Genomic DNA, 22,778 nt, shown 5'->3' with positions numbered 1-22,778 from the left:
AAGTTTGGAAGCCAAAGGTTGCACAGGACGTTTAAAAATGGACAGTAAGGAGATTTGTAGGCTGATGGGAAGGTCCCTAGGCCCTGAGCCAGAGACCACTGCTGCCACAAGAGCCTTGGAGGAGAGCCAGGTCAGTGATTGTAACTTAACAGATCCCTCTCCTTCCAGAGGGGGGAAGTCACAGACACATGACAGGAGAGACCTGAAGGCTTATGGCTGCTGGGGGAATAAAGACACAGTAAGAGACACACAGGTGGCAGAGTACTCCAGCGGGGACTCTGGTCGCAGGGAGGGACAGTACCAGAGAAACTGGGGAGCCAGCTGATACCTAGAGATGGGAGAAGAGATGGGCCACAACTGGCCATAACCTAGATAGTCTCTGGACTGGTCAGAGAGTTGGTTTGTGTGGAAAGGCAGCACTTGTTAGAAACAGCTGGCTGCACCAAGGGGAATTCACTCAAAACAAGCTCTCAGCCACTGTGCCAGGACCTCTTGTAAGCAGTGTCCCCGGACCAGTGAAGCGGGTGGGGTAGGCTATTTGCTTCCATTCAGGGCACCTCAAGGACTAATCAAAGGGTTGCAGAACAAAGTGGATTATAGGTGCCGGCCTGGCACATATGCACAGAGTAAACAGTGTGGACCACGCAGTGCTCTGCAGGCCTGGGTCAGAAACTGGTCATCTATGATTACTGTAGCCCATACTGAGCCCCCTTCCTCTCTGAACCACAAGAAAGGAAAAAAATGGAGCCCAACTCCACTCAACAAGGATTCAGGAAGACCAGCAAAACCTGCTTGGCAGGTTAAAGTCAACAGGAGGCTTTTTCTTTCTTTAAGTGTAACACAATGAGACCTATAGCTGTGAAAAGAACAAAGACAGATACAGAAAGAAGTGAGAAAGTGAACACCAACAGCAGACACAAATTTCACTTTGCTAGCCTTCAGAATTTGCATTTTACTTATTTTATTATATTTTTATGTCTTCTTTCCGTTTAGTTTTTTAAATTTTGTTTATTTGATTTCATTGTTTCATTGGTTTTATTTTCTCTTTCATATTGCATTTTAATTTTTCTTCTTTCACTTCACTCATATAACACACTCAAATAACACACTATTCTTGGTCTTTTACTTTTTATTCTTTTTATTCAGATTATATATTCCATATCATATTATTCTTATCCCAAATCCCACACAGTAACCTACCCTGGTCTTAATCCATTTCACCATCTTCCTCAGCTTTATTACTGTTGTGGTTAACTTTATTCTCTCACACACTATGACTAGTTTCTATCTATTACTCTCACTATATCTCACCATCTAACCGTGCATAAATGTTCTGTTTTCTAAAGTCAGCTCACATTCTTTTTCCCTTCTAACAAGCCTTCTTTTTCTCCTTTTATAAAAAGTGGCAAACTGGGTGAAATATCATAATCACTGTATTTCTCCAACAGATCTCCTAACTATTCTCTACCTGTTAGTACTTTAAATCCCATAGAATACTCTCCTGCTGTCTTACTCAATTTCACCTTCATCCTGCTCCTGATTATACGCAAAACAAAGTGGGAGCTGTGAATACCACTAAAGCCACTGGAGGGGAGAACCCACCAACAAGGAGACAAAAACAGGTAAATCTCAAGTACAATAAGAGAGCCACACAAACAGAAGAAAGGGAAACCCAAAAGCATACAGACTAGATCAAAGAGGCCACACCACTGAGTTCCACAGAATTGCAACCAGAGAAGCTCATCCTACAAAGATAGCTAGCAAAGCAGTGCATTGGTAATCAGTGAAACAAACAAAAAGATTCACCTAAAATGGGGAGACAAAAAAAGAACCTGAAGTCAAAAGGAATGCGAGACTCCCTAGCAAAAGAGCTAAATGAAATGGAGGTAAGCAAACTATCAGATATAGAATTCAAAACAATGGTTGTAAGGATGTTCATGGAACTGACAGGCAACTACAAGGAAGTGAGAAGGAACTACAACACTATGAAAAAGGAAAGAGAAACTATAACCAAGAATGAATAAGAAATGAAGAACATAATTTCTGAAATGAAAAATACACTACAAGGAATTATAAGCAGGCTGGATAAAGCAGAAAAACCAAATTAGTAAAGTGGAAGACAAGATGGAAAGAATCATCCAGGTGAGCAGCAGCATGAAACAGATAAAAAAATATGAAGTTAGCTTAAGGGAACTGCAAGATAACATGAAAAGCAACAACATTTGCATCATACGAATACCAGAAGGAGAAGAAAAGGAGCAAGGGATAGAAACCCTTTTTCAAAAAATAATGACAGAAAACTTCCCTAACCCGGAATGGGATAATCCACACAAATTCAGGAATTATAGAGGGTCCCAATCAAGAAGAACTCAGAGGCCTATCCCAAGACAAATCATAATTAAAACACCCAGCTTTAAAGACAAAGAGAGAATCTTAAAAGCAGCAAGGGAGAAACAAGAAGTAACATTCGAAGGAATTCCAATAAGGCTAGCAGATGATTTCTCCACAGAAATACTACAAGCCAGAAGACACATGCAAGAAGTATTCCAAGTAACGAAAAGCAAAGGCCTGCAACCAAGACTACTCTACCAAGCAAAGCACTAAATTAAATTAAACTAAATTAAAATATAAACTGAAATAAGGAGTTTCCCAGACAAAGCAGACTGAAAGAATACACCTCCACAAAACCAGCACTGCAACACATGCTAAAGCAGGGGTGTCAAACTCATTTTGACTGGGGGCCACATCAGTTTCACCGTTGCCTTCAAAGGATTGAATGTAATTTCAACTCCTTAACAGAAAAGGAGTAGATACATTTATACAGTTCTAAAATTATATTCAGGCCTTTGAAGGCAACCACAAGGCTGATGTAGCCCACGGTGAAAATGAGTTTGACCCCCTGTACTAAAGTGACGGCTTTAAAAAGAGGAAGAAAAAAAGTGAGACAGAGAGAAACACAAGTACAAAGAGGCGGGGGGATGAATATGCACCTATCAATAATAACCTTAAAAGTTAATGGATCCATGCTCCAATCAAGAGACATAGGGTAGCTGAATGGATAAGAAAACAACCTGCACATACACTGCCTACAAAGTGACCAACTTTAGAAAAAAAGACCTACATAAACTGAAAGTAAAGGACTGGGATATTATTCCCACCAAATGGGCAGGAAAAAAGAAATCTTGGGTAGCAATGCTTATATGAGACCTTACAGACTTCAAAACAAAGGCTATAAAAAGAAACACTGAAGGGTACTTCATAATACTCAAGGGAAGAATCCATCAACAAGATATAAAATATGTGAACATAAATGCACCCAACACAGGAGCACCCAATATATAAGGAAAATCCTGGAGGACTTCAAGAATGATATTGACAACAACACAATTATAGTAGGGGATTTTAACACCCCACAGTCAGAAATGGACAGATCTTCTAAACAAAATGTCAACAAGAATAATGCTGCATTGAACAATGCCCTAGATCAAACGTATTTAACTGATATATATAGAACCTTTCATCCCAAAGAAGCAAACTACATGTTTTTTTTCAAATGCACATGGAACATTTTCAAAGGAAGACCACAAGATAGAACACAAAACAACCCTCAACAAATTCAAGAAAAATGAAATAATATCAAGCATTTCTTCCAACCAAAAGGACCTGAAACTAGAAACCAACCTCAAGGAAAAAACTCAAAATACTCAATTTCATAAAGATTGAAGAGTATGATATTGAACAATGAATGGGTTAATAATGAGATCAAGGAAGAAATCAAAATGTTACTGAAAAGAAATAAAAATGAAAACATAATAGTGCAAAACTTATGGGACACAGCGAAGGCAGTACTAAGAGGGAAGTTCACATTGATACAGCCATGCCTAAAAAAGATAAAAATATTTCAAATAAAAAACCTAACCCTACATCTCCAAGAACTGGAAGAACAACAACAATCCCAAAGCAAGTAGAATGAAGGAAATAACCAAAATCAGAGCAGAATTAAATGGCACAGAGACTAAAAGCACAATTTAAAGGATCAATAAATCCAGGAGCTGGTTCTTTGAAAAAAATCAGGAAGCTGTCAACACACTCATCAAGAAAAAAATAGAAAGGACCCAAATAAATAAAACCAGAAATGAAAGAGGAGACATTGCAACTGATACAACAGAAATACAAAGGATTGTAAGAAATTCCTATAAATAATTGTATGTCAAGAAATTTGAAAACCATGGGGAAAGAAGAAATTTCTAGAAAAATATAATCTTTCAATGCTGAATGAAGAAGAAGCAGAAAGCCTGAGCAGACCATTAACAGATATTGAAGCAGTAATCAAAAAACACCTGGCACACAAAAGCCCTGTACCTGATGGTTTCACAGGAGAATTTTACACAATATTTATGGAAAAGCTAACCCCTATCTTTCTCAGGCTATTACAAAAAATCTGAGAATCTGGAAAACTCCCAAATTCTTTTTATGAAGCCAACATAGCCCTAATCCCAAAACCAGATAAAGACACATCAAAGAAAAAAAACTTCAGGCCAATGTCACTGATGAACATAGACACTAAGGTCCTCAGCAAGATATTGCCAAACTGCATCCATCAACACATTAAAAAGATCATTCACCATAATCAAGTGAAATTCACCCCAGGGATACAAGGATGGTATATTCTCAAATCAATAAATGTAATAAATCACATAAACAAAAGGAAAGAAAAAAGTCACATGATCATGTCAATAGATGCTGAAAAGGTACCACTTGATAAGGTACACATCCATTTAGAATAAAAACATTCAGCAACATGTGAGTAGAGGGAACATGCCTCAACAAAATAAAGGCCACATACGACAAACCTACAGCCAACAACCTAAAAGCTTTCCCACTAAGATCAGGCACAAGACAAAGATGTCCTCTTATACCATTTTTACTCACATAGTATTGGAAGTCCTAGCCACAGCAATCAGACAAAAAAGGGAAATAAAAGGCATCTAATTTGGAAAGAAGTAAAATTGTCCCTATTTGCAAATGACATGATAGTATATATACAAAACCCTATATATGCCTCCAAAAAACTCTCAACCTAATAGTGAATTTGGCAAAACACTGTTATACAAAATCAATACTCAGAAGTCAAAGGCATTTTTTGTATACCAACAACAAAATATCACAAACCAAAATCAAGAACCCCAAGTTGCTAGAACAACAAGAAAAATAAAGTATCTAGGAATAAACCTAACCAAGGAAGTGAAAGCCCTTACTCAGAAAACTATGCAACATTGAAGAAAGAAATTAAGGAAGACACAAACAAATGGAAGCATGTACCATGCTCATGAATTGGAGGAATTAACATCATCAAAATGTCCATACTAAACAAAGCAATTAATAGATTCAATGCAACACCTATTAAAATACCAATGACATATTTCACAGATATAGAACAAATATTTCAATATTTATATGGAACCATAAACAACCCCGAATAGCCACAACAATTTTGAGAAAGAAGAACAAAGTAGGAGGGATCACAATACCTAATATCAAACTATATTACAAGCGCAAGGTAATAAAAAAACTTTGGTACTGGCATAAGAACAGACACATGGATCAATGGAACAGAACGGAGAGCCCCAAAATAAGCCAAAGTCTCTAAGGTCAATTAATATTCAACAAAAGGGGCAGAAGCATAAAATGAAGTAAAAATGGCCTCTTCAACAAATTGGTGTTGGGAGATCTGGACAGCTACATGCAAAAAATGAAACTCAAACACCAACTTACAGCAAACACAAAGATAATTTCAAGGTGGTTAGAAAAGTATAAGTTGTGACACCATAAAAATTCTAAAGCAGAACATAGGCAGGAAAATCTCAGCTACTCCGTGCATCAATATTTTCACAATATATATCCCCTAGAGGAAGGGACATAAAGGAGAGAATAAACAAACAGAACTTTATCAAAATAAAATGCTTCTGCCCTGGCTGGTGTAGCTCAGTGGATTGAGCGTGGGCCTGAGAACCACATGATCATGGTTTGATTCCCAGTCAGGGCACACGCCTGGGTTGCAGGCCAGTTCCCAGCAGGGGACTCACGAAAGGCAACCATACATTGATATTTCTCTCCTACTCTCCTTCCCTTACCCTCTAAAGATAAATAAATAAAATCTTTTAAAAAATAAATAAATAAAAAGCTTCTGCTTGGCTAAAGAAAACAGCAGTAAAATGAAAAGCATACCAACCATATGGGAAAATATATTTGCAAATGATACCTCAGACACGGTCTGATCTCCAAAATATATAAAGAATTCACATGACTCCACTCCAAGAAGACAAACAACCCAATTAAAAAATGGGCAAAGGACCTGAACAGATACTTCTCCAAGGAGGACATACAGAGGGGCCAGAGACATATGAAAGGATGCTCAGCATCACTAGCCAGCAGAAGAGAGATGCAAATTAAACCACAATAAGATACTACTTACTCCAGTCAGAATGGTCATCATAAACAAATCAAGAAACAAGTGCTGGTGAGGTTGTGGAGAAAAGAGAACCCTAGTACACTGTCATGGGAATGCAGACTGCTGTACCCACTGTTGATAACATATGGAATTTCCTCAAAAACTAAAAATGGAACTGCCTTATGACCCAGCAATTTCACTGCTGGGATTATACCCTAAGAATCCTGAAACACCAATTTATATGAACCTATGCACCCCAATGTTCACAGCAGCACAATTTAAAGCAGCCAATTGTTGGAAGCAACCTTAGTGCCCATCAGTAAATAAGTATAAAAAAACTATGGTACATTTACACAATGGAATACTATGCAGCATAAAGAAAGGAGATCCTATTCTTTGTAACAGTGTGGATGGATCTGGAGAGCATTATGGTAAGTGAAATAAGCCAGGCAGTGAAATCAAATACCATATGATCTCACCTGTAGTGAAACCTAAACAAACATCGAGCAAAATAAAACTGGAAACACTGAAATAAAGAACAAACTGACAGTAACCAAAGGGGTAGGGGGAAGTGATAATGGGGGAAAATAGCAGAAGGGTCATCAAGGAATATGTATAAAGGACACATGGACAAAGCTAAGAGGTTAGGATTGAGGGTTGGAGGTGGGGATAGGTGGGGTATGGGAGAGTTGGGGGGAGGAAATTGGAGACAACTGTATTTGAACAACAACAATAAAAAGTGTTTAGGAATAAGTTTAACCAAAGAGGTGAAATATCTAAATACTGAACACTGTAAGACACTGATTATAGAAATTTAAGAAAACAAATAAATAAAAATATATTATGTGCTCATGAAGTAGAAGAGCTCATGTTATTAAAATGTTCATAATACCAAAAGCAATCTACAAATTCAATGCAATCCCTATCAAACTCCAATGACATTCTTCTAAGAAAAGGAATCCTTAAATTTGTATAAAACCACAAAAGACCCCAAAGCCAAGGCAATCATGAAAAAGAACAAAGCAGAGCACCACTGATTTCCTGATTTCTACCTCTATTACAAAGCTACAATGGTCAAAACAGTATTGTGTTGGCATAAACACAGGTACATATGCATATATGGCCAATTAATTTTTAACAAAAGAGTCATGAATATAAAATCAGGAAAGAATCATTTCTCAATAAATGGTATTTGGAAAACTAATAGCCACATGCAGAATGACCCTCTGGATACCTATCTTAAACCAGACACAAATATTAACTCAAAATGTAAAGTCTTGAACATAAGATCTGAAATTGTAAATTTCAAAGAATACATAAGGGGTAAGTTCCCTGACAATGGTATTGGCAATGTATCCATCTATTGTCACACTGTTCACGTAAAATATCTTAGAATCTGTGGGGTCAATTATACCTTAGTAGAACTGAAAAATCCAATCCCGTGGTAACTAAAACAGTATGACCTGGCATTGCTGCATGAAACAGAACCAGAGGTCGAAAGAGCAGTGGTCTACAAGTGTATGTGCTTTATTTTTCAAAAACACTTTTTGTTTTTGAACAAAAAATGTTCAAATGTTCAATGTTTATCTCCTTTTACTGCCAAAGTATCCCTTAATAAGTGAAAGCCCCAAACCTTCATTTTGCAGAGTCAGGAAGACATCAGATCACTTGCTGACAGAGGTTCTCCACCTACTCCATTTCCACACCCTCAATAGGTTGTTTGACCTCCCCAGGCTGCATACCCAAGGCTTCTTCACTTGGGTTTGGGCAGTATAGATCAGTGGGAACAGGAGGGGAGAGAGAGGCCAGACAGGTGGGTAAGAGAGGTACTTACCCACCCCACACCTCCCCATCCTGCTGGGCTGCTGCTCTGGCAATGGGCGCATTCTGTCAATACCACAGCAGCCCTGGAGGGCAGACCCTCTTCTAATGCTCCAATTTCCTCCCCCCCCCCCAGCTCTAGTTCCTTGCCACTTCAGAGTGGGGTGGGGATAGCTCCCCAATGATGGTCTTCCCTGGGTGCCCCACCATCACTTGCTGGTTTTCTGAATGCTACCCACTCTTCTATAAGCAGTTCCCACAAAAATTATTTTCATTTTTGTGCTTCTTCCTGCGGGGATTCTAAATGATATGCCTGACCACCAAAATCTCAGTAAATTCATAGGCCAGGTCTAAACATTTCCCTCACCTTAAGTGATGCCTCTCTTTTGATCTCTCTCTTCCATATGTAGTTGGTCCCAAGGTTGTGGGCTATTGATAAGCTGACCTGTCTCTCACACATGCAAATTGGAAAATCAATTTCTTTAAAGCATGACAGCAATAATTTTGTGATTCCCAATAACCCAGTGGCTTGCAACTGACATTTACCAGTGTCAATATGTGAAGAAAGGGAAATATAACAAGAATGTTGCTAAATATCCTGTAATGTACAGGATAACCCTCTCATAACAAAGAGTTATCCACCCTAAATATCAATTTATGTCAAGGTTGAGAAACCCTGGATTACTCATCTTGCAGAATGAACCACAGCCATGACAGACCTTCCTCTTCTCTAAAATACTCACAGATGCCTATAATCATTACCCCAAAGTCCCATACCCAGGCCACTGGCAGAAGTATGGGAAAGTATTAGAAAGACAGTAATCTTCTCAGATGAAGCCAGGCACTGGCCTGTGAGGTCTGATGTTAAAGGTAAACTGACCCTAGACCCCACACTGGATTTCCCTTCCATGGAAGAAGCTGGATACTTTCCAAATGTGTACAACCTTTTGGTGTCTCTGGGCTACACTGGAAAAAGAAGAGTTTTTGTGGGCCACACATTAAATATACTGCAACATGTAATCACAAAAAAAGTCTTATAATGTTTTAAGTAAATTTACAATTTTGTGTTGGGCCACATTCATAGTCACCCTCGCCACAGGATGGACGTTCCTGCAAGTTAGGACCTGGCAAGGGAAGTGAAAAGATTACATGGGACAAAAGTCTGGAAATATATACATCAAAATATTAACAGTAATTATGTCTCGGAGTTTCTTTTTGCATATATTTTTAATTTTCCTGTAAAGGTTAACATTTGTATTAATAATTAAACTCTAAAAAAGTTATAAATTATGCCATATCATTGATCCCATCCCTTCCAGCCCCAATTTGTCAACTGAAATAGATATTCGCCTAACAATATACCCAGGGGCTCTAATAATGAAACTCAGAGCAATTTCCCTTACAGATGATTACCACGTACAGCTCTGCTTCCTTCAAGGCCATTAATATTTGAGGGATGAATGATGATGCCAGTATGACTTATTTTCAAATGGTAAGAACTATGCAACTGATCAAGTTTATCTTTCAAGAGACAAATTTGAGACTTAACTACAAACAATGTAGACATGAACTGTCCTATAAGATAGCCACTAGAGATGTGATATTTAAATGTTAAGTTAATGAGAAGTGGGAAGATGGCAACGGAATAGGACGGAGTGGATTCCACATCCCCCTATACATGAGAAAAAAACCTGGCTAATCTACAGAAGAACAGAGCAAACAGCCAACAGTACCACAGCATATATGAAAATAAGAGACCAGAAATTGTAGCGGACACTGAAAAACCAGATGGCAAGAGGCTGCAGGACAGTAGGGTCCCAGGGACCAGTGCTGAGAAAGGAGTGGCAGCAACCTGGGTCTGTGTCCGACACCTGGCAGGTCTACCATGAACTCCTTGGGAGCCCTGGCCTGCCACAGGGTCCTTGGGAGAGAGCCAGGGCATCAGCTCCTTCCCTCCCTGGCCTAGCAGAGTTTGGGCAACACCAGGAGAGACCTGGTTGCTTGAAGTTGCAGAGAGGGGAATAAGGACAAAGAGGCAAACACACAAGGGCCATGATCACCCGAGGAGTCTGTGGTCGTTGGCTTGGGAGAATTGAGAGGCACAGTGTCAGGCTCTGTCTCCAATAGTTACCCATCTGGCTGGAGAATTGGGCTGTACTGACCGGCAGGTTTGATTAGGAGGAATTTCTCAAAAAGTAAACTGTTTGAAGGATCCTCCTGCCACAGCCGCTCAGCCAACTCCCCACCCAGCCTGGCAATGACCCCAGGTTGGGCAGAAGGCCTTGTGTTCCCCCATAGCACTGGGAAGGATTCGTGCTCAAACTCCCAGAACCCAGGCAACCTGGCCGGGCACAGGCGCCCACACCCCAGCCCACGGCAATGACCCCGGGGGAAAGAATGCTATGAAGAAGTCCTGAGTCTGCTGTATGGGGAGCTAGGGAGAGGTGACAGACTGGCTCTTGGGAGAATGGTCCCAGGACCGCGGAGTACACATCGGGAAGGGAGAAAGGCAACACCAATCACCCCTCAGCCTGCTGCAGCCAGTGAGACCAGAAAAAATGGTTTAAAACCAACAATAAATGTTTTTTTTTATTTTTCTTTGTTTTTTTAAGTAATGTTTTACTTTTTAATTTTATTATTAAAATTATTATACACAATTATTATTGTGTATGCTGTGTATCCTTTTCCTCTCTTTCCTTCTTTCTAGTTTTATTCCTTCTTCCTTTTTTCTAAACCTATTGCTTCCTCCTCCCTTCTCCTGCCCTTTTTTTTCTTTTACCCACAAATGAGAAAAACAACTTGCAACTGTGAAGAGACAAGAGTTGGACCCAAAGAGGGGGCATCCCAACACTACAGACAGGACAAATTTCACTTTCCTATAGCAGAAAAGCTACACGTTGCTGCATGCATATTTCTTTACTTTTTTCATTATTCTTACATTTTTCATTTTAATAGTATCTTTGTATTCCTCCTCTTTCTGTATAGTCTTTGCCTTGGCTGGTTATATTGACAGGTTTCAATTGACAGGTTAAACTTGACAGGTTTCCCCTGTTCTCTCTTCCACAATGTATTGCTAATTTACTGTCTTTCACGTCAATTGTGTTCCTTTAGCACACTACTCAAAGTTCTATACCCACTATTCATGTCATCCACATCATATAGAGTCTGCCATATGATTGTTGTTCTAATATCAGTGTAAATAATAGCTGTTCTGTATAATTGTAAATACCTCACAACACCCCTCCCGAATCTTAGACCACTCCAGAGTTTCCTGAACTCTATTACTGTAGTGGTTAACTCTATTCTCTCACATAGGACAACTATTTACTACCCTTTACTCTCACCTTACCTCAGAATCTGACCTCCCACAACCTCACTGCTTTCTAGATCCAACTCACAAGCCTTCCCTCAACAACAAGAGTCTTATCTTCCGTCCATCCCTTCTTAAAAGTGGCTAGTTGGGTTGAAGATTACGGTAAACACTATACATAACCTGAAGGTCTCCTATCTCTTCTCCACCAGCTACTACTGTAAATATCATAGAATACTCTCCTGCTGTCATAAACCACTTTGCCTTCCCCTCCAACTGATCACACATAAAAAAAGAGTAGGTGGAAGTTGTGAACATCAGGATACACAATGGAACAGGAAACCCAACAACAAAGGAACCACCAACAGATAACAACACAAGAAGGCGAAGGAGGGAGTGGAAACCACACAAACCTCAATCCAGGACATATCTGGAAATACAAGTATATAGTGAAGAAATTACCCAGTACAAACCAGTGAACAAGAGCAAAAGAGAATCCTCAAAACCCTGTATACATGAAAGAACTAGTTCAACACAACCTGCCCTCACCAGCACAACAAATTACAAGATATGGTAGACAGAGGGACCATCAGCTAACCAGTTGGTGGGAAGGAGCCACAAAAGAAAGACCCCAAAACAATCAAAACCCAAAGATAAACACAGAGCCAACATAAACGACACCCCAACACCAGTGAACTGAGGACATCAAGGAGACTATAACACTAAATCACAGGTATTATACCACAGATGTTCACACGATAAACCCAGGAAGCCAGAACAAATCACTTTAAGAAGCTGAAGCTAACAAAAAGAGTCTCACAAACAATGGGAAGGCATAGAAACAATCTTCAAAAAAAAGAAAAAAGGAAATCTCAGAAAGAATGCTAGATGAAATAGAAGAAAGTCAACTATCAGATATTGAATTCAAAGCACTGGTAATCAGGTAGTTAAAAGAGCTTCCAATGTGCTACCAGAAACTACAGGGGAACTACAATGAACTTACTGCAAACTATATCAAAATGAAAAAGGAAAAAGAAACTATCATCAAGGGCCGAAAGGAAATGAAGAATACAATTTCTGACCTGAAGAACACAGTGGAAAGAGTCAAAAGCAGGATTAATGAAACAGAAGATCGGATCAACTTGCATCCTGCAAGTTGCAGGACAAACTAGAAAAAAACGCACAGAAAGAGCAAGAAAAGGAAAATAGGCTCAGAAAGAATGAAGAGGAATTAAGAGAAATGCAAGACTATGAGACATAATAATATCTGAATAATAGGGATACCAGACAGAGAAGAAGAAGAAAAGCAAGGGATAGAAAACCTAATTAAAAATGTAATGATGGAAAATTTCCCTAATTTGATGAGAGAAAAAGTCACACAACTCCAGGAAGCACAGAGAGTCCCAATCAAGAGGAACCCAAAGAGGCCCACTTCAAGACACATCATCATTAAAATGGCAAAATTCCAAGGCAAAGAGAGAATCTTAAAGGCAGCAAGGGAGAAACAAAAAGTAACATACAAGGGAGCCCCAATAAGGTTAGCTGCGGACTTTTCAATGGTAACGCTTGAAGCAAGAAGAGAATGGCGAGAAATACTGTAAGTGATGAGAACCAGAGGCCTGCAACCTAGGCTACTTTACCCAGCAAGGCTCTTCATCAAGATAGAAGGCAAAAAAAGAGCTTCCATGAAAAAAGAAGTCTAAAAGAATACACCTCCACCAAACTGGCTGTGTAAGAGATGCTAAACAGACTTCTTTAAGGAAAGGCAGGAAAAGAGAGAGAGGAACAAAGGTACCAAAATGGCATTAAATAAGTACCTTTCGATAAAAACCATAAACATAAATGCTCCAATCAAAAGACATAGAATAGCTGAATGTATAAGAAAGCATGACCCACACATGTGCTGCCTACAAGACACCCACCTCAGGACAAAAGACCTACAAGTGAAGGGCTGAAAACATATTTTCTAAGCAAACAGAAAGGGAAAGAAAGCCAGATAGCAATACTCATATCAGACAAAATAAACATCAAAAAAAGAGCTATAAAGAGAGACCCAGAAGTCTCTCATAATTAAGTCACTTCATAATACTTAAGGGAAGAATCCACCAAGAAGACATAAACATTGTAAATATATATATGCACCCAAAGTACGAGCACCCAAATGTATAAAAAAATTCTTAGAGGACTTCAAGAAAGATACTGACAGCAACACAATCAACACAATTATAGTAGGGGATTTTAACACCCCACCGTAAAAAATGGACAGATCTTCCAAACAAAATATCAACAAAGATATTGCGGCACTGAACAACGCCCTAGATGAAATGGACTTAACTGATATATATACAACCCTTCATCTCAAAGAAGCTATATACACATTTTTTCACATGAACATGGAACATTTTCAAAGATAGACCATATGATAGGATGCAAAACAAATTTCAACAAATTCAAGAAAACTGAAATCATACCAAGCATTTTCTCTAGCCACAAAGGACTGAACCTAAAAACCAACCCCAAAGGAAAAAACCCAAAACACTCAAAATCATGGAGATTGAATAGCATGCTATCAAATAATGAATGGCTCAAGAATAAAATTAGGAAAGAAATCAAAAAGTTTCTGGGAACAAATGAAAATGAACTTACAACAACCCAAAACTTATGGGACACAGCAAAGGCAGTCCAGAGAGGGAAATTCATACCAATACAGGCCTACCTAAAAAAGATAGAAACATTTCAAACAAACAACCTAACCCTACTTCCACAAGAACTTGAGGAAAAACAACAAAGATACCCAGAGCAAGTAGAAGGAAGGAAATAATCAAGAACAGAGCAGAATTAAATGACATAGAGAATAAAAGCACAATTCTAAGGATGAATGAATCTAGGAGCTGGTTTTTTGAAAAGATAAAATAGACAAGCCTTTAAGCAGGCTCATCAAGACAAGAAGAGAAACGATCCAAATAAACTCAATGACAAATGAAAGAGAGATTACAACTGACACCACAGAAATACAAAGGATTGTAAGAAATTACTATGAAGAACTGTATACCAAGAAATTTGTAAACCTAGGTGAAATAAACAAATTTCTAGAAAAATATAATCTTCCTAAACTCAATGAAAAAGCAGAAAGCCTGAAGAGACCAATAACAGCAAATGAAACTGAAGCAGTAATCAAAAATGTCCCATCACACAAAGCCCTAGACCAGATGGTTTCACAGAAGAATTCTGCAAAGCATTTAAAGAAGAGCTCACCCCTATTCTTCAGAGACTATTCCAAAAAATCCAAAATGATGAAAGACTCCCAAACTTTTTTTATGAAGCCAGCATCACCCTAATTCCAAAAGTAGTTAAAGACCCAACATAGATGCTAAAATCCTCAACAAAATATTGGCAAACCACATTCAACAATACATTAAAAAGATCATATACCATGACCAAGTGGGATTCATTCCAGGGATAGAAGGATGGTTCAATATTCAAAAATCAGTAAATGTAATACATCACATACACAAAAGCAAAGAAAAAAACACATGATCATATCAATAGATGCTGAAAAAGATTTTGATAAGATATATACCCATTTATGACAAAAACACTCAGCAAAGTGGGAATAGAGGGAGCATTTATCAATATAATAAAGGCCATATATGAGAGACCTATAGCCAATATCATACTCAATAGGCAAAAACTAAAAGCTTTTCCACTAAGATCAGGAACAAGACAAGGTTGTCCACTTTCACCACTTCTATTCAATACAGTATTGTAAGTTTTAGCCTCAGCAATTAGACAAGAAAAGGAAATAAAAGGCATCCAAATTGGAAAGGAGGAAACAAAACTGTCATTGTTTGCAGATGACATGATTGTGTACATGGAAAATCCTATAGACTCCACCTAAAAACTGCTCGAACTAATAAATGAATTTGGCAAAACAGCAGGATTCAAAGTCCATATCCAGAAATCAAAGGCATTTTTGTATACTAACAATGAAACAGCAGAAGCAGAAATCAAGAAAAAAATCCCATTCAATATAGCAACAAGAAAAATAAAATACCTAGAGATAAACCTAACCAAGGAGGTTAAAGACCTGTATGCAGAAAACTACACAACACTGAAGAAAGAAATCAAGGAAGACACAAACAAATGGAAACATATACCGTGTTCATGGATTGGAAGAATTAACATCATCAAAATGTCCATACTACACAAAGCAATTTACAAATTCATTACACCACCTATTAAAGTACCAATGGCGTATTTCACAGACATAGAAGAAACACTTCAAAAATTTATGTGGAACCATAAATGACCCCAAATAGCAGCTGCAATTTTGAGAAAGAAGTGCAAAGGAGGAGGGATCACAATACCTGATACCAAACTGTATTACAAGGCCACTGTAATAAAAACAACCTGGTACTGGCATAAAAATAGGCACATAGACCAATGGAACAGAACAGAGAGCCCAGAAATAAACCCAAGTCTCTAAGGTCTATTAATATTTGACAAAGGGGGCAGCAACATAAAATGGAGTAAAAATAGCCTCTTCAGCAAATGGTGCTGGGAGAACTGGACAGCTACGTTAAAAAAAAAATTAAACTTGAGCACCGACTTACACCATACAGCAAAGTAAATTCAAGGTGGATTAAAGACTTAAATATAAGTTGTGACACCATTAAAGTCCTAGAGGAGAACATTGGCAGGAAAGTCTCTTATATTTCATGCAGCAACATTTTTATTGATATGTCCCCTGGAGCAAGGACACAGTGGAAAGAAGAAAAAAATGGGATCTCATCAAAATAAAAAATCTTCTGCAGGGCTAAAGAAAACAGTATTAAAATAAAAAGAGAATCAACTATATGGGGAAACATATTTGCCAATGATATCTCAGACAAGGGTTTAATATCCAAAATATATGAAGAAATTACACAACTCCACTCAAAGAAGAAAAGCAACCCACTTAAATAATGGGCAAAGAACTTGAACAGACACTTCTCCAAGGAGGACATACAGAGGATCCAGAGACACATGAAAAGATGCTCAATACCACTAGCTATCAGAGAGATGCAAATTAAAACCACAATGAGAAACCACTTTACACCGGTCAGAATGGCTATCATAAACAAAGCAACAAACAAGAAATGTTGGAGAGGTTGTGGGGAAAAGGGGACCCTAGTTCACTGTTGGTGGGACTGCAGACTGCTACAACCACTGGAAAACAGTGTGGAATTTTCTAAGAAAACTAAAAATGAACATACCCTTTGACCCAGCAATTCCACTGTTAGGTGTATATCCTAAGAACCCTGAAACACCAATCCAAAAGAACATAGGCAAAAAAAAAAAAAGAACCTAGGCACACCAATGTTCATAGCAGCACAATTTACAATAGCCAAGAGTTGGAAGCAACCTAGATGCCCATCAGTAAATGAATGGATCAAAAAACTATGGTACATTTACACAATGGAATTCTATGCAGCAGAAAGAAAGAGCTCCTACCCTTTGCAACATCATGGATGGAACTGGAAAGCATTATGCTGAGTGAAATAAGCCAGGTGGTGAAAGACAAATACCATACGATCTCACCTTTAACAGGAACCTAAACAACAAAACAAACAAGCAAGCGAAATAGGACCAAAGACACTGAAATAGAGAACAGGCTGACAGGAACCAAAGGGGAGAGGGGAGAGAATCACAGGGCAAAAGGGGAAGCACTCACAGGAACAAGTATAAAGGACACATGGACAACAACTAAGGAGGGGGGTGGAAATGGGAGGGAGGTGGGGAGCATGGGGCGGGGGTGAGCAGGGCTGGGAATATAAGACAGAAAACTGTACTTGAACAATATTATTTTTAAAAAAGAATAAATTAATTATCCATTGCAGCATATTTGCATATTTAAACATGTATGCATAAATTAACTATTTGTAATTTAGTATTATGCTTAGTAGGTACTACTCCTATTTTTGTTTCCCCTTGGGTTATTTATTACCAAATGCATGACAGTTTAGAGTTCCAAAGCATTATTTCTACAGTGGCAGAATGTCATAAGCTGCCAAAATAAAGGAAGATACAAACAAGAAAGCAGAAATAGTGCTGACAAGAATTTGGAGAAATGGAACCCTAGTGCACTGTTGGTGGGAATGCAGACTGGTGCAGCCACTGTGGAAAACAGTATGGGATTTCCTCAAAAACTAAAGATGGAACTATCTTTCAATCTAGCAATCCCACATCTGGGACTATACCCCGAGAACCCTGAAACACCAGTTCAAAAGAACCTACGCACCCCAATGTTCAAAGCAGCATTATTTACAATAGCCAAGTGCTGGAAACAGCCTAAGTGACTGTCAGTAAATGAGTGAATCAAAAAACTCTGGTACATTTACACAGTGGAATTCTACACAGCAGAAAGAAAGGAGCCCCTATCCTTCACTACAGCATGGATAGAACTGGATAGCATTATGCTAAGCAAAATAAGCCAGGTGGTGAAACACAAATATCATATGATTTCACCTATAAGTGGAACCTAATCAACAAAACAAACAAATGAGCAAAACAGAATTAGAGACTTGGAAGTAAAGAACAAATTGACAATGACCAAAGGGGAGGAGGAGGGGGGGCGGTAATGGGGAAAAGAAAGGGAAGGGACAAGCAAAGGAACATGAATAGAGGACTCATGGACATGGACAATGGGAAGGATTGACTCTGGGGGGCAGGGGTAGGGGTGAGCAATGGAGAAAAAGGTGGGACAACTATAACTGAACAACAATAAAAGAGAAGTGTCAAATTTATTCACAAAAAATAAAATAAAAAGTGGGCAAAGAATGAACAGACACTTCTCCAAGGAGGACATACAGAGGATCCAGAGACACATGAAAAGATGCTCAGTACCACTAGCTATCAGAGAGATGCAAATTAAAACCACAATGAGATACCACTTTACACCAGTCAGAATGGACATCATAAACAAAGAAACAAACAAGTGCTGGAAAGGTTGTAGGGAAAAGGGGACCCTAGTTCACTGTTGGTGGGATTGCAGACTGGTACAACCACTATGGAAAACATATGGAATTTTCTAAGAAAACTAAAAATGAACATGCCCTTTAACCCCGCAATTCCAGTGGTAGGATTATATCCTAAGAACCCTCAAACACCAATCCAGAAGAACCTATGCTCACCAATGTTCATAGCAGCACAATTTACAATAGCCAAGAGTTGGAAGCAACCTATGTGTCCATCAGTAAATGAATGGATCCAAAAACTGTGGTACATTTACACAATGGAATTCTATGCAGCAGAAAGAAGAAGGAGCTCCTACCCTTTGCAACAGCATGGATGGAACTGGAAAGCATTATGCTGAGTGCAATCAGCTGGGCTGTGAAAGACAAATAGCAATCTAAACAACAAAACAAGCAATCTCAAACAAACAAACAAAACAATCTCACCTTTAACAGCAATTTAAACAATAAAACAAACAAGCAAGCAAAATATAACTAAAGGCACTCAAATAGAGAACAGGCTGACAATGACCAGAGGGGAGAGGGGAGCGAATTTCAGGTGAAAATGGAAAGGCTTACTGGAACTAGTATAAAGGACACATGGACAAAAACTAAGGGTGGTGGAAATGGGAGGGAGGTGGGGAGGACTGGGGTGGTGGGCTGGGATGGGAGTAAAAGACAGAAAACTGTACTTTAACAACAATTAAATAAATAATTTTTTTTAATTAAAAATAAATAAATAAATAAATTTTAAGTTAATGAAATATAAAACATTCTCATTATCATAGAGTTCTATTGATAGCACCGATACACTTTCTTTCCACCCAATTATCTACTATTCTTAAACTGTCTCTGCTCCCAATATCTACTTATATTTTTTATATTTCTTTATTACAATTCTATGTGGTTCTGTTGTAAACTACCTTAATTTCTCTCTGGTATATTTCAGGGTAGCAGTAACTTGAAATATGTGTGTAAAAACCCTGTTGCTGCTGGGAGCTCAGCCTCAGTTTTTACTGGAGTGCACTTAGTTTACGTAAACACTCGCAACAACGTCTGTGAAATACCTAATATTTTCCAGTTTCCAAATACAAAACTGAAGCCAGGAGAGATGTCTTACTCGGGTCTACTTACCAAAAGAGTAGAACCCCCAAACTCCCTGGCATATTCTTATATTCCCTGAGCTTAGCCCGCACCTTAAATTGGAGACGCCTCCGTAGAACCAGCCACTCATCAAAGACAACCGCCTAGACTGCCTACGCCAAAGGACGCAGCAGCAGAACCGAAACTGTAACATTTTGTATATGAAGTACAGATTTAATTTTTTAAATAGTTTGTCTTGGGTTTACTTTAGAAAGCGTTTCCCTGCGGCAGCACGTCTTGATCCCTGACCGCCAGGCCCAGGCAGAGCGAGGTGGACAGGGCTGAGGCTGAGCCAGGGAGTTCAGGCCGAGGCCCAGACCTGGCCTAGAAGCGCCAGTCTCCTGCTGCATTTTCAAGCTCCTGCAGGAGGGTTTTATAAAAGTCGCAAGCGACCCCCACTCTCCTGCACTTGACTTACCTGACGCTGGGCACAAAGCTCAGGTTTTTCCAGCAGCTTCCAGGTTCCACCGCTGCTGGGCTACTAGACGGAGCCGGAAGCCGGGAGCCGGGAACCAACAGGGATTGGCAGCGTAGATGGAGGAGGTGGGGCTGCAGACCAAGGACAGCAGAAGTGAAAAGAGAAAGCAGGGAACCTATGAAGGGAAGGGATCTTGCCTCACATCCCTTTGTGGGAAGGCGGGCCTAGCTCCGTGCTCAGGGGACTCCCAGAGCTGGTCAGCATGGCAGGGTCTTGTTTGTAGCTGTGCCCCTGCCCCTGTCTATGTGCCCTGCTTGGCAGCAGTGGGTGGTAGTGAGCGTATTAAACAACAAAATTTTTAACTCTTAGGGCCGAAAGTTTTTTAAAAGAAAGGTCTGGACCATTGCTGACGAAAAGAGAAGATTGGTCCTGAGGCATGCAGTCTAAATTATCAGCAACATGGCTAGGCAGAAAAGACATATCCAACATCTAAGAGTTTTGCAAGCGTTTTTATACATCAAGTAGTGGGGAGAAATATGCAAGCTGTTCTGAAGAAATTTACATCAGTTATAGAAAAGGGGAAAGGAGACGGTGAAGTAGGGCTAGTTCTGGGATAGAAGCAGCGGAGTTCACAACACAATGGTAAAGTTCATGTGCAAAGAAGTGGAGGCTCCTAGGGTTGCAAGCTACCTGGATGTTCTCTCTTTTGGATAATCACAGACATAGCCATCTGAAAATTACTAAATTCCAACAAATACATATGAATGTGAAAGACTTGTGAGAGCTGGCTCACAGCTATTAATAGGCTAACTGTTCTCTTACCTTCCAACCCCTCTATTTTTTTTCTTCTTTTAACCCTCACTGGAGGACCTGTTTTGATTTTAGAGACAGAGGGAGGTGGGGAAGAGAGAGGGAGAGTGAGGTATTGAAGTCCCCAATTACTATTGTAGAACTGTTTCTTTCTTCTGCTCTGTCAGTTTTGCTTCACATTTTTTGGTGGTTTGCTACTAGGTGGTGGGTAAATGTTTGTATTTGTTATATCTTTTGCTATATTGAACCTTTGTTAGTATATCATGCCTCATTTTGTCTCTTACAAAAATTTTTAATTTGAAGTCTATTTTGACTGATATAGCCACATTTGTTCTCTTTTGGTTACTATTTGCATTGACAATATTTCATTCCTTTCATTTTCAACCTGTTGGTGTTTGGATCTCAAGTGAGTCTCTTGTAGATAGCATATAGTTGGATCCTGTGTTTTTATCCATTCTTACAATCTCTGTCTTTTGATGATAAAATTTAATATGTTTACACTTAAAGTAATTACAAGTGAGAGACTTCTCAGTTCTCATCACATTATTTCTTTTCTATTATAGCTTTCTTCAGTGTTTTTTAAAATTTACTTTAACTAAATGATGGATGACATTGATTAGTAAGATTAAGTATCAAGTGTACTATATTATAATACAACATATTTTTAAATTTATTTATTTAATTTAATTGGGGTGATATCAGTTAGTAAATTATATAGATTTCAGGTGTACAATTATATCATACATCATCTGTATATTGTATTGTTTACCATTCAAAATCAAGTCTCCTTCCATCACCATATATTTGACCCCCTTTATAGTCTTCTACCTCCCCCACCTTCCTCTCCTCAGGTACCCACCATACTGTTGTCTGTGTGAATGAGTTTTTTTTATTTGCTTATTTTTGTTCATTTGTTTTTTGTTTTATTTTCCACGCATGAATAGAATCGTTATTCTTGTTTTTTTCCATCTGCCTTTTTTTCACTCTGCATGATACTCTCAATATCCTTTTGTGTTGTCACAGATAGCAGTATTTTATTTTTTCTTATGGCTGAGTAGTTTCTCATTCTATATGTGCACTACATCTTTTTTATCCAGTTATCTTTCCATGGAAAGATGCTTGGGATTATTCCATGTCTTAACCCCATGAATAATGCAATTAACATAGGAGTACACATATGTTTACAAATAACTGTTTTCAATTTTTTTAAATATATAAATACTCAAGAAGGAAATTTCTGGGTCATGTGGTAGCTCTATTAATTATTTGAAAAACATCCATACTGTTTTCTATAGTGGCTATACCAATTTACATCCCCATCACCAGTGTATGAGGCTTCCTTTTTATTCATATCCTCTCCAAAACTTATTATTTCTTGCACTGTTGATAACAGCCATACTAACAAGGGTAAGGTAGTACCTTATTGTGCTTCCAATTTACATTTCTCTTATAGCTACTAAAGCTGAGCATCTTTTCATATATCTGTTGGGCATTTTTATGTTTTCTTGAGAAAAGTGTCTGTTGAGATCCTCTGCATGTTTTTAATTGGGTAGTTTGTTTTTTGTTGTTATTGATTTGTATAGTTTCTTTACATATTTTAGATATTAGACATTTGTCTAAGGTATAGTTTGCAAATAACTTCTCCCACTTGGTAGCTTGCCTTTTTTGGTTTGGTTAACAGTTTCTTTTGTAAGCAGAAGCATTTTTTAATTTATTTTTTTAATTTTTTATATTTATTTATTTTCAGAGGGGAAAGGAAAGAGAGAAGGAGAGAAACATCAATGTATGGTTGCCTCTCATGCATCCCCTGCCGGGAACTGGCAGGTAACCCAG

At 38.6% G+C, this 22,778-nt stretch overlaps 1 protein-coding gene across 2 annotated transcripts in view; it reads right to left on the bottom strand.

The window, feature by feature from the left end:
• BLVRA (biliverdin reductase A) overlaps nucleotides 1-20,249 on the bottom strand; it is a 212,587-nt gene extending 192,338 nt beyond the window's left edge. For both annotated transcript variants that reach the window (XM_037035394.1, XM_037035395.1), the window contains exon 1: nucleotides 20,136-20,249. The gene's annotated coding sequence lies outside the window, so the exon portion shown is untranslated. The remainder of the gene's footprint in view (nucleotides 1-20,135) is intronic.
• Between the last annotated feature and the right edge of the window lie 2,529 nt (nucleotides 20,250-22,778).

Source organism: Sturnira hondurensis, unplaced genomic scaffold (genome assembly GCF_014824575.4).
Source record: "Sturnira hondurensis isolate 20B ecotype Veracruz unplaced genomic scaffold, ASM1482457v3 Scaffold0022305, whole genome shotgun sequence".
NCBI lineage: Eukaryota > Metazoa > Chordata > Mammalia > Chiroptera > Phyllostomidae > Sturnira > Sturnira hondurensis.
The sequence above is the reverse complement of the archived record's forward strand: the minus strand, read 5'-3'. Positions and strand labels throughout refer to the sequence as shown.